This window comes from Phyllobates terribilis, unplaced genomic scaffold (genome assembly GCF_046119375.1).
Source record: "Phyllobates terribilis strain yellow unplaced genomic scaffold, ASM4611937v1 Scaffold_9__5_contigs__length_417890890, whole genome shotgun sequence".
NCBI classification, from domain to species: Eukaryota; Metazoa; Chordata; class Amphibia; order Anura; family Dendrobatidae; genus Phyllobates; species Phyllobates terribilis.
This window is the reverse complement of record NW_027362769.1, coordinates 100,271,466-100,285,992: the sequence shown is the minus strand read 5'-3', so window position 1 is coordinate 100,285,992 and position 14,527 is coordinate 100,271,466.

Sequence of the window (14,527 nt, the reverse complement as noted above, 5' to 3'; positions counted from 1 at the left end):
ACCGCCGGCCGTGACCAATCAGCGATATAGTCGCCAAATTTCAACACCGCTTTGCTGATTGGTCGCGGTTGCTGGCCGCAACCAGTCAGCGATTTTGGCGCCAAATTTAAACACCGCTCTGCTGATTGCGCCGGGTCTGCCGCATACATATTCTAGAATACCCGATGCGTTAGAATCGGGCCACCATCTAGTTTCATGAAATAATTAAAAAAAAAATTGACGTGGGGCTTCGCACTATATTTGTGTCCAGCCAGGTACAGCAGGTAGGAACGGACTGCCCCCAACCACCAGCTGCCTATTTGTACCTGGTTGGACACAACAATATAGGGAAGCCCTTTTTTTCTTAATTATTTCATGAATTTCATGAAATAATTTAAAAAAAAAATACGTGGGGCTTCGCCCTATTTTTGTGTCCAGCCAGGTACAACTAGGCAGCTGGGGGCTGGAATCTGCAGCGCAGGGAGGCCCAAGCTTTCTGGGTCGCCCCCCCCGCTGCAAATTGCAGTCCGCAGCCACCCCGGAAAATGGCGCGTTCATAGAAGCGCCATCTTCTGGCGCTGTACCCAACTCATCCAGGGCCCTGGTGCGGTGGCTCACTGGGTAATAAAGGGGTTAGGGCCAGCTTGGCATTATCAGCTGGCCCTAAGCCCGAAATTCATGGGGTCACGCCAATATTAGACATGACCGCCATGAATTTCTAGTAAAGTATTTAAAAAAAACACAACACCCAGAATAAAGTCCTTTAATTGAAATAAACACACAATTCTTTATTGTTCTAAATTAAACCATACTTACCGGCACGCCCATTCCAGCTGAAGCCAATGTCTTCTGCAATAAAAGTAAAATAATAAAGCAACCTCATCCTTACCTTTCCATGGTTCCCACGACAGCTTCAGCTCTGCTACATTGAGATGACAGGCTGGACCGCAGCAGAACGCTGCCATCCAGCCTGTCATCCCGCAGACACTGAGAAGGGCAGGCATGCTTGCGCTCCTCAGTGTCTCGCTGTGACGGCATAAAGATGAGACGAGTTCATGTCCAATGATCTCAGCTCACCTCATGCACGTCACTGACAGCGTGGGAGAATTCTCCTGCACTCAGCGCTACAGCGTGAGAATTTTCCCACGCTGTCAGTGACGTGCATGAGGTGAGCTCATTCATGTCCAATCATCTCAGCTCACCTCATGCACGTCACTGACAGCGTGGGAGAATTCTCACGCTGTAGCGCAGGAGAATTTTCCCACGCTGTCAGTGACGTGGATGAGGTGAGCTCATTTATGTCCAATCATCTCAGCTCACCTCATGCACGTCATTGACAGCGTGGGAAAATTCTCCTGCACTCAGCGCTACAGCGTGAGAATTCTCCCACGCTGTCAGTGACGTGCATGAGGTGAGCTGAGATGATTGGACATGAATGAGCTCACCTCATGCACGTCACTGACAGCGTGGGAAAATTCTCACGCTGTAGCGCTGAGTGCAGGAGAATTCTCCCACGCTGTCAGTGACGTGCATGAGGTGAGCTGAGTTCATTGGACATGAACTTGTCTCATCTTTATGCCGTCACAGCGAGACACTGAGGAGCGCAAGCATGCCTGCGCTTCTCAGTGTCCGCAGCATGGCAAGCTGGATGGCAGCGTTCTGCTGCGGTCCAGCCTGTCATCTCGATGTAGCAGAGCTGAAGCTGTCGTGGGAACCATGGAAAGGTAAGGATGATGTTGCTTTATTATTTTACTTTTATTGCAGGAGATCGTTGGCTTCAGCTGGAATGGGCGTGGTGGTAAGTATGGTTTAATTTAGAATAATAAAGGAATGTGTATTTATTTCAATTAAAGGAGTTTATTCTGGGTGTTTGTGTTTTCTTTTAACTTTGACTATGGGATTAGTAATGGGGGTGTCTTATAGACGCCTCTCCATTACTAACCTGGGCTTGATGGCAGCTGGCATTATAAGCTGACATCAACCCCAGCCCTATTACCCCACTGCCACCGCTACAGGGCAGTGGGAAGAGCGAGGCTAAGTGCCAGAATTAGCGCATCCTATGGATGCGCCAGTTCTGGGGCGGCTGACGGCTGGTGTTTCTAGCCTGGGAGGGGGCCAATATTCATGGCACCCTTCCTGGGCTATTAATATCAGCCCCCAGCTGTCTGCCTAGCCTTTGCTAGCTATTAAAATAGGGGGGACCCCACGTCATTTTTTTGGGGGGGGTCCCCCATTTTAATAGCTAGTAAAGGCTAGGTATTCAGCTGGGGGCTGATATTAGTAGCCTGGGAAGCTCCATGGGTATTACCCCCCTCCCAGGCTTCAAACATCTGCCCCAGCCGTCTGCTTAACCTCCGCTAGAGCCTAAAATTATGGGGACCCCCACGCCAATTTTTTTTTAAATAAATCCTTTATTTTAACACTAAATGACAAGTACAGTAAGCAACACTGTCACTGTACTTCATATATATGTGACTGACATGTTTCTATCTATCTAATCTATGTGTGATTCTCTATTCCTTCTATTCTAAATTGTCGGGTACAGATGCTGAATTGCCGGCCGGCTTTTTTAAAGAGACAGTGCATGAAAACACTATTATTTTTTTTAATAAATCCTTTACACTAAATGACAAGTACAGTAAGCAACACTGTCACTGTACTTCATATATGTGACTGACATGTTTCTATCTATCTAATCTATGTGTGATTCTCTATTCTTTCTATTCTAAATTGTCGGGTACCGCTGCTGAATTGCCGGCCGGCTTTTTTAAAGAGACGGTGCATGAAAACACTATTATTTTTTTTGATAAATCCTTTACACTAAATGACAAGTACAGTAAGCAACACTGTCACTGTACTTCGTATATATGTGACTGACTTGTTTCTATCTATCTAATCTATGTGTGATGCTCTATTCTTTCTGTTCTAAATTGTCGGGTACCGGTCTATGCCGCTGCTGAATTGCCGCTTTTCATGTTTCACTGTTGGCACTGTTCCCATCGATTTGGGCAATCACTGTAATGCCACAACCACCATGGCTGTGGCATTACAGTGAGTGACAGGCAATCCCTGCATGATTGGTGCTCAAAATAGCGCCAGACATGCAGGACAAGCTTTTGGTGCACGAACAGTTATCGAACATAACCTCGAACAGCCGAATTTTTTGCAAATTGTTCGGGTTCGTCGAACAACTCGAACACCACCCAAAACAGCTCGAATTTGAGATTGGCGAACAGTTCTAGTCGAACACCGCTCATCTCTAATCGTTATGTGATGTAAAACAAGTTTTTAACGAAAAAGTTTTTCTTTACAGAAACCAGCTTGCTGTAATGTCTACAATCCAAAATAAGTGTCCTCAAGACATGCACTATGCACTGCTGTGCACAAAAACATATAGAGATCAACACGGTAAGGTTAACTAGAGGTCTCGGCCCCAAAACCAACCAACCATTGCAATATAAAACATAAGAAATAGTGCTGAGGGAGCATGCTCGTTACTCAAGATTTACGAGCTTGCTCGGGTGTTTTCCAAGTATCTTCAGCGTGCTCGGGTGTTATGCTTCAGTCACTCCGTGCTCATGATTTGCGACTGTTTGACAGCTTTAATACATGTGAGGAATGCCTAAGAAACAGGCATGTATTAAAGCTGTCAAACAGTCGCAAATCATGAGCACGGAGCGACTGAAACATAATACCCGAGCATGCTGAAGATACTCGGCGAGCACCCGAGCATGCTCGCGGAAAGGGTTAACAGAACATACTCGCTCATCACTAGTGATGAGCGAGTATGTTTTGTTAACCCTTTCGCCGAGTATGCTCAGGTGCTCGCCGAGTAGTTACAGCTGCTTGGTGTTATGTTTGAATCACTCCTGTGCTCATGATTTGCGACTGTTTGACAGTTTTATTACATGTGAGGAATGTCTATTTCTTACACATTCCTCACATGTAATAAAGCTGTCAAACAGTTGCAAATCATGCACACGGGAGTGATTCAAACATAACACCGAGCAGCTGTAACTACTCGGTGCTCACCCGAGCATTCTCGGCGAAAGGGTTAACAAAACATACTCGCTCATCACTACTCATCACTAATAAGAAACCTTTATTACTGAAAGAAAATATACACAATATAACAAACACAAAAATTAGATAAAAAAAAGAACCTCACACTGTAAAGGACATCGCTGCGAGATAAATAATCAGTTTCCAAAAAAAACTATATTTGCTTAAAACAGTCTCTATAAGGCAAATTGCTGTATACAAAAACTGAAGATTCTATCCACCAACAAATGAGCATATGATATATACTAATGGTTAACAACCCTCTGGATAGCATAAATCAATCATACACCTATATATAGGTTATGGCATATTCAGTATTCAGTGAAAGATTCATGTGCTAAGTGAGATAGAGAAACAGCCAAAGGTATGAACGTGTGTAGGTATATTATCTTAACAGAGGGTTGTAGAAATACGAGCACATGTGGAGCCTGATGTCCCTCCACCCCAACGCACGTTTTGTGTTCAATACTTCCTCGGGGGGCGCCATTACACAGTACATAGCAGGGGCACATTTATAAGATTATCTCAGAGCAGGAACTTTTTTTAACACATCCAATTATGACACTTATTTTTATTCCAATATCTATTGATTAAAGTGTACTTTGTTCCTGGAAAACCCTTTAAGTCTAGCTAATTGAACGCAGTGAAGAAACAAAAGTAAATCAAACACCTGCTTTACATGTATAACAGATCCCACATGTGAAGGTACAACCTGACATCTATACATATTATACATAAATAGTAAATACATGAAATTTCAGTAATACTTTAGTCATAGTAAATACATATCACTTTAAATTGATTTTACCAAATATTTTTGCACCAGAAATGTTACACGCATTTCTTATATTAGCAGTAATGTATTTCTCCTACCTCCAGTGGTGCTGACCAGTAAAGATCCAGGCGATGTGTTTGTCGGTAGCTTTCCATTGTTTAGCTGTTTTACTCTTTTTAGATGGGACTTTCCATTGTAATGAATCTGTGCCTGGGCAGCAGAGTTCAGTTGAATGTTGCACACTTCACATAACGAATATAAGATCTTTTTCTTTTCACTAGAGAACGGGCAGTCCGTCCTGTCCGTCCAAGTCATTTTTTCCTCAAAGCATCGTAAAAACATTGCCGCGCTCATCCTCCCATTTTCTTGCCCATAATCGGGACTCAATGACCGCTTCATACCTGCAGAATTAAAAATGTGATTTCTTTAATTAAAACACTTTTTTAACAAATGAATAGAAAATGATAAATAGAGAATTTAATGAAGCATATGTTTTGCATGTATATATGTATATATATATATATATATATATATATATATATACTGTACTTATTTATTAGATATTAATTTACATAATCTATGTGCAGATGATGGAGAGATAGATAGATAGATAGATAGATAGATAGATAGATAGATAGATAGATAGATAGACAAAAAATGGAGCAGCACAAACAAAAAAGCAAGTAAAGGTGCCAGCACATGGAATTTGCTTTTGAGTTCTGCACACTTTTTTTTTAGATACATAGATAGACAAGCCTGAGCTTATTACAGAGCTTATTATTAGTGATGAGCAAGCATGCTTACTGAGTATCTTCGGCGTGCTCGTATATTATGTTCGAGTCCCTGCGTCTGCATGATTTACAGCTGTAAGACAGCCTGAACACATGCAGGCATTGCCCGTTTGTTATGGAATCCTCACATGTGTTGAGTCCGTCTTACAGCTGTAAATCATGCAGACATAGCAGGGACTCGAACATAATATACGAGCATGCTGAAGATATTCGGGAAGCACCCGAGCATGCTCGGTTAAAGGGTTAAACGAGCACGCTCGCTCATCACTACTTCTTATATACATAGATTATTACAAATACCCATCAACTAAGGAATGTGCTCCTCAGACCTGTGGGAGCATCACAACCATGGACCAGACCTCAATCACAGAAAATAAAACTTTCACATTCCTTATCTATGAACTGTTCCAATATTTACAGCCACAACTGCTTCTTCCTCTCCCATAGTGATAGTTCTGCTTCATGTCACTTGTCTCATCTACTGCATTATTTCTGTGCCCTAATGTGTATCATTATGTGATTCTTCAGATTTTGTGTTATTCTGTGCCCGATGAAGAAACCCTAGTAGTCTCGAAAGCTTGTAATTTGTTAGCATCTTTTCAGTTAACCATTAAAAAATATCAACTACTGAGGACTCACAAATTGAAATATTTTTCTATCTACTGGGTAACACGATACAAAGATATATATTTTCACCACTATTTTACACATTGCAGAAGATTGCATCATCCAGAGAAGGATCACTTGACCTCAGGCATGGTTCTTCATGCACCTATCACCTTACATGGTATAGCACAGCCAATCAGAAGGAACTATCATAACCAGAATAAAAGCACAAGCAGGAAATAAAGTAGCCACTTTTTGCTACTCTGGATAATAAGAGGACATCTCAGCTCACAACTTAGCAATAGACATAGGGAGACAAAGCCATAAAACACTGAAGACTATACAGATAGTGTGTGATAGGACAGCAGTGGAGAAGATAAGTGTGTGAGGAAAAGAGAATAATGTCAGACACGTTTTTCATGGAATTTGGAGGCTTTGGAGTAGTTTCAATTGCAAATGATTCGATTCACTGCTAATCAAATTTGTTGGGAAAATTCAGAAAAACTGGTAAATTCAAATATCAAAAGATTCACTCATCGCTAAAGTCAATATATTGGCATATACAGACTACATAAGCTAAAAACGCTGTGCACCTGTCAATGATGAGTGTATATGAGCAGTTGACATACAATTTTCCATGTAATGTATGTTGCAATCAGTGGTGTATTGCTAATAGCAGTAAATCTTGCAGCCACTATGGGGCCTGATGTCAGCACCGGCCTTCAACCTACCCAAAATCATACTTTCTAATGTATATGGATGCAGATACAGTTAAAATCAATGATGGAGCAGGGAGCCATCAGCTCCCTCCTCCATCATACTCCCTGTGCATCTGAGCTGACGTTTCAGTGGGGGAATGGGGAAAGGTGAGTAGTATTCTTTTTTTCTGCTGTAGTCTTTTGCCTCATGAAGTTTTAAAAAATAAATTCAGTTTACCCCCAAAATTTTGTAAGCACAAAGTCAACAGCAGAGGAACCATATATAATGCAGGTCATACATGGACGGTAATATTTTAAACTCATGTTCTAGTATTCTTTTTATTATTAGAATGGTCGTATAATAGTTCATTGATTACTAAGAGCTTGTTTAATATATTACCCAGTGCTAAATTGCTCTTGTAGAAACCCTTTGATTACCTACATTGGAAACCAATAAAATATTGACAAGTACATGTCATGATTTAACGGTAATAAGCAATATTGTGAATGTGAAAGAATAACACTGAACTTACAAATATAGAGTGAAAGCCCAAAGGTTCCCTGTCAATAACCCCAGTAATGGAAAATAAAAGAAAGGGTAATCAGCACTTCTTTAGTTTAATGTTCTGAAACGAGTTGATCAGGACTTGAAAACAAGGTTTACTGTTTTTTATAGACACAGAGGCATTCTTCTCCATGAAACCTATCTAATATTTCAGCTAATTTTCATCTAAAGGGAATGTGTAATCAGTAAATGAGATATTGTTTAAATAAGGATTTTTTTTTATAATTATGCATTGCTTATATAGCGCTATCATATCCCACAGCACTTTACAGACATCATCATCACTGTCCCCAATGGAGCTCACAATCTAAATTCCCTATTGGTATGTCTTTGGAGTCCAGGAGGAAACCCACACAAACACGGGGAGAACATACAAACTCCTTACAGATGTTTTCCTTGGTTGGATTTGAACTCAGAACCCCAGTGCTGCAAAGCCACAGTCTTAATCACTGAGCCACCATACCATTTTATTATGAAGGTATTTGTTTAACATTTTGATTTTTTTTTTTCAATTTTCGATATCATTATCTATATTAAAAAAAAACTCAAATCTTCCATTCTTAATGCTGACCTTTAGGTCTTATACTACATTAACACTTCCTGATCTTTATAAAAGTATTTTCAGCAGTCTTATTATCATCACAAACAGGATTACAATTATTGAAAACACCTGTAATATCACAGCTCACCTCTTCCCCCTAAAAATTGAGAAGGCTTCTATAAAAAAAAAATTGGGTCTGACTGTGAAAATTGCCTTATATTTTTGTTTAATAGATCGTGATCTAAACACAAAGACAAAATAAAATAAAAAGAATAATTATTTATAAAAGAAGTCTTATCAGAATTTCTATTTTAAAATCCCTCCTAATTATCTTTGTAAGTATATAAAAATACTTTCCGATTCGATTGCAATCTTCTCTTCTTTCTATCTCAGCTCTGGAGGCTCAATAGACTTATATTGAGAAAGTGACTTCTGGTCCACACATATACAGCTGTGTAAGCCAGCTAGTCTTATTTCAGGTTATGTGGGCCAGAAGTGTCCGGGGTGGGGTCAGAAGAGGACCGGAATGGTGCCGGAAACTGGGAAAGATTTTAATACACTTATATACCATTATATACATAATTACGATACACTATGGAACAAAAATTTTGATGAGACTTATTTTTTAACATAAAAACCTGATTTAAATAATAAGTCATTTTCCTTTTATACATTCTCTTAGAGCAAATGGGCTAATAAGTACAATATATGAGACTTTCTAGACAGAATGGTGATAAATGTATGAGTTCAACCAATGGGCCCCCACCAATCCCAAGAACAAGGCTATGTTTGAATGGAGCTATGGTCACGGATATGCACTACGACTCTATTCACTGTCTATGTTACTAATGAAGATTGTCGAGCACAGAGCTCTGCTAGATTGGTCAACAACAACAATTGTCCATGCTTCCGCCTTTCTCCCATCAAGGAAAATTATAGTGATTGTAGAAGAAATAATAGTACAGGATCTCATCCTCGTGGTGCGTGACTTTGCATCTCCATGTCGTAGACTTAACCTGTAGTGGAAAACTAAGGTAACATTATGGGATAACTCCCATCAACAGCCTTTGTTGAAACCATGTGGTTTGTCAAAAACTATCTTGCAAGGATTAACGAATGTGGAAAGGTAAAAGTTCTATGAAACTCTCCCAAATGTTAAAGAAATCTTAAACTCTTCGTTCCTTTTAAAAAGACTCCTCCACCCAGTCTACCTTCATCAAATAGGCAAGTTTTTTCAAAAGACTATTTGTATGGAGGGGGTTGCGGACTAAGCCATGTATGTATTCATGTACCAAATTTTGATTTGATTGTTTATGGTTAAAACCAAATCTTTTGTTACTTTAACATAAAAAAGGTTACATATAACAGAACAGCAAGTCTTATTGGATAAACTCCATGTATATCCAAGCTAAAAAAATTTCATTGAACTTGATAAAAGGATCCAATTTTGCTATTACCTGAAACATTAAAGATAGATCGAGGGAAATCCTTTACCAGTGTCTAGTTAATGCAGGGGAACTCATCAAACACAGCGACCGGCGCTCTACTGAGCAACACGGAAGTGTTGAAACACACAGTGGAAATTGTAATTAGTTTATTGTGCATTGAGCAACGCGTTTCAACTTTAGTACGAGGTCTTCCTCAGGCTCACAAAAAAACTTACAATGTGGCACAATCTAAAATACTATTATTAATGTATTTTAGATTGCGTCATGTTGTAGCTTTTTCTGAGCTTGACAAAGACCTGGTACCAAGGTTGAAACGCGTTGCACAATGTAGGTTTCACCAGTTTTGTGTCATTTAGTATAGTGCCAGTCACAGCTTTTTTATCAGTGACCCCTCATTGAGCGGACACTGGTCTAGGATTCCCCTAGATCTATCGTTTATGATGCTCCGGGAACGATCAACGCAATGGTCTATATCAATTTATTTGACAATTGATGTCATGTCCACAGAGCAACATCTAAAAGTGAGTGGAATTATTGTGTTCCTTTGTATTCAATACTGGCGAGATAGCACACTAGTCAGCGCTGTTTCCACTTCTATTTTCCAATAGCTTTTAACGCAAGCAATATATCACAGTGATATGATTGGAACATGCATGATCATTAAGTCAGAATCAATATGTTCAATCTACCTCATAGAGAAGTATTACTAATGCAAGTACATATGATAATGAGCAACTGATAAAAAATTAACAATTAGTAAATAAATAATAGATGTGACATAGTCTTATCATACCATAATTCTAGGACTTCCATTTTGGACTCTTTGCGGTTTCACTCTGCTACATAGTGTAATCTATTCTACATCTTTAATTATGGCTTCTTTTATCTAAGAATAATCAGGAAAGAAAAATGTCTACTAAAAGGGTTTGAACTTGTAATGTTAAAAACTAATGACCAGCAAAGAATCTCATTAGTCAAGTGAAAAAAGATTTATTTTTGAAACAGAGGCATTGAGTAACAATGAAATATGTGTTAATAAAGGGAATCTTGAGTCACTGAGGGCAACCTTGAGAGGATGTTAGTTCAAAGTTAAACTACTATGGAAGAAAAAGACAGATAGTGAATAAAGCTCATTACAAAATTTTATTTTATATCAATTGCAAAAAAAAAAACACATACCACCAAAAACTATGATAAAGTATAATATAATAATAAAAATCTGATTTAAATACTCAGATTTCGTATTCAGAGAGGAAGAGGACTAGAACTCTAGTGCCACCTATTGGAAATAGCAATCCTAAAAGTCAATATCGACATATTAATGAGTCTTGTCACATGATTTAGGATAAAAGCCAAACCACAATCTCAATTTATAGACATGTGTGGCGGGGTGTTGCCCCTCATCAGTTTGCAGCATGAGATCTGATCTGCCTGTATGAGAGATTTCTGACTAGGATCTAAGGGGTAACGTTTCTCCTTGTGGAGAGTGACATACCTGACATGCCAGTGTAAGAAGGCTTATAAGGCACGTGCTCCTCTGCCAGGCATGTCACTCTCCACAAAGAGAAACGTTACCCCTTAGATCCTAGTCAGAAATCTCTCATACAGTGACAGTGACTTTTTTCAAGACCCAGTGATCGTGTGATTTATGGGTGTAGGGAGGGAACAGGACCAGCTGGGACTCGGAAATACAGCCAGCTCTGCTATGCAGCTAGTGGCCTGAGTTTCCCCCGTAACTGGGGCTAATATACCGGCATCAGTTACAGGGATAATTATATTAAAAAACAGTATCTCAATGTTGAAATGCCCCCTTCCAAGGATCTTTTATGATCTAATGAAGAACACAATGTGTGAGAAAAAAAAAAGAAAAAAAAACTAAATAAATAAATGTTATGCAAAGGGGAACAAATCATAAAATGTATTTTAATATTTAATATTTAAAAAAAAAAAAAAAAATAGGCCCCAAATATAAAAAAAGAAAAAAGAAAAAATCATTTGAATATCCAAATGAGAAAAAAAATGTACAGATCTATAAACTGCATATATGTCAAACTTCAAAAGTATGCCCGGTGAGGAACGGGGGATAATGGCCTGGTCTTAAGTTGGGTAAACGGTGAATTCATCTAACCTATAACAAATATCATAAATGCGAAGTTATATTTTTTATATTACTAAAGTAAGTGGCAAGTAGTTTCCTGTCCTGACAAGTCCAAAGTGAAATGCTTAAAGGGAATCTGTCAGCAGGTTTTTGCTACCTCATCTGAGAGTGGCATGATGTAGGCAAAGAGACCCTGATTCCAACGATGCATCCCGTTTACAGGATGAAGCCATTCTGACACAGAGTTTTTAGATTTAGCAAAGCAGCAGAGCTGAGGAAGCTAACACCGCCCCCACCAGGCTCTGTATGTACATTACCACCAAGTAGCACAGTAATATCTACTGAATCAAATTCTTTTTTATAAACTCATTCTTTATTATTAGATAAATTAGACACACCACAAACAATTGGTTAAAAAAAAAACATAATGGGTTAATACTGTACATGAGAGATTACCTATGCCCCTGTACTTTTTGATATTTGATATATGAATTATTGATGTACCTGTATTAAGTTATAACCACACTGCCCTTATGTCTCTGTTTTTATGGGTCCTTTATGGGGCTGTTAACCAATTGTTTGTAGTCATATTATAATCAAAGGTGATTTATCATTAATGTTTGCCAAATATCCCCCATAAGAAAAGCCCCAGAACAGACTTATCTGAGGAATAAACATATATAAGATTTAAAATTTTATATTGGCTATTATGATATTTTTGAGTTAACTCTTACATCAGGTTTTATGTTAAATATATTTTAAGTTTTTTTGTAATTTTTTTTCCCCATATATCATTATCTGCATTAAATAAATTTTCACACTGGCAACATGGGCTATTTCCTATTCTTCCTGGGAATGAATATGTACATTAGCAGCGATAGACTAATTCATACCCCATGTTTTGTACTGAAACATCTAATGACCGGGTGCAAAGGTCACTGTGAAGGAAGCTAGAGCAAGGGAGCTGTGATATTGCATATTGTGATTGGTGTATAGATGTCTTATCAGCTGTGTATATACAGTTGAAAGCAGAAGTTTACATACACTATATAAAAAGACACATATGCATGTTTTTCTCAATATCTGACATGAAATCAGAATAAACCTTTCCCGTTTTAAGTCAATTAGGATTACCATAATTTTTAATATTTGCCAAATGTCGGAATAATGAGAGAGAGAGAGAATGTTTTAAGGCATTTTTATTGCTTACTGCAAAGTCAAAAGTTTACATACACTAAGATTACTATGCCTTTAAACAATTCTGGACTGCCCATATGATGATGTCATGTGTTTGGAAGCTTCAGTTTTTTTGGCAACATCTGAGTTAATTAGAGACACACCAGTGGATGTATGTTAATGCACACCTGCAACACACTGCTTCTTTGTGTAGCATCATGGGAAAGCCTAAAGAAATCAGCCAAGATATCAGGAAGAGAATTGTGGGCTTGCACAAGTCTGGCTCATCCTTGGGTACAATTTCAAGATACCTGAAGGTGCCTTGTTCATCTGTACAAACAATTATATGCAAGTACAAATAAGATGGGAATGTCCAGCCATCATACCGCTCAGGAAGGAGACGGGTTCTGTGTCCCAGAGATGAACGTGCTTTGGTCCGACATGTGCATATCAACCCAAGGACAAAAGCAAAAGACCTTGTGAAGATGATGGCGGAAGCTGGTAAGATTGTGTCAATATCCACAGTGAAACAACGAGTACTGTATCAACATGGGCTGAAAGGCCACTCTGCCAGGAAGAAGCCATTACTCCAAAAGAAACATAAAAAAGCCATATTAATGTTTGCAAATGCACACAGGAACAAAGACCTTAATTTTTGGAGACATGTCCTGTGGTCTGATGAAACTAAAATTTAACTTTTTGGGCATAATGACCATCGTTACGTTTGGAGGAAAAAGGGAGAAGCTTGGAAGCCTAGGACACCATCCCAGTAGAAATGGTCGGCACTCCATTCTGAGAAAGGTGGTGCACGTGGAAAATCAGAATATTTATCAATGAAGTAAAATCCCAGCACTCACATATGTTTTCAATGCTTCTTTAATGGACAACCACAGAAACGTTTCAGCCCATCCCAAGCATTTATCAATTGATAAAAGCTCGGGATGGGCTGAAACGTCTTCTGTGGTTGTCCATTAAAGAAGCATTGAAAACATATGTGAGTGCACGGATTTTACTTCATTGATAAATATAAGAACACCATCCCAACTGTGAAACATGGGGGTGGCATCATCATCTTCTGAGGTTGCTTTGCTACAGGAGGGATTGGACAACTTCACAAAATAGATGGCATCATGAGAAAAGAAGATTATGTGGCAATACTGAAGCAACATCTCAAGAAATCAGACAGGAAGTTAAAGCTTGGGCGGAAATGGGTCTTCCAAATGGACAATGACCTGAAGCATACTGCCAAAATGGTAACAAAGTGGCTTAAGGATAACAAAGTCAATGTTTTGGAGTGGCCATCACAAAGCCCTGATCTCAATCCTATTGAAAATGTATGGGCAAAGCTGAAAAGGCAGGTGCGAGCAAAGCGACCTACAAACCTGGATCAGTTACATCAGTTTTATCTGGAGCAATGGACCCAAATTCCGGCCAACAATTGTGAGAAGCTTGTGGAAGGATATTTCAAACGTTTGACCCAAGTCATTCACTTTAAGGGCAATGGTACCAAGTACTAATGAAACTTATGTAAACTTTTGACTTTGCAGTATGTAATAAAAATGCCTTAAAACATTCTCTCTCTCTCATTATTCTGGCATTTGGCAAATATTAAAAATGATGGTAATCCTAATTGACCTAAAACGGGAAAGGTTTATTCTGATTTCATGTCAGATATTGAGAAAAACATGAATATGTGTCTTTTTATATAGTGTATGTAAACTTCTGGTTTCAACTGTAGGTGTTACCTGCCATAGTAATCATACCTGTAATGATAATGATATACACAAT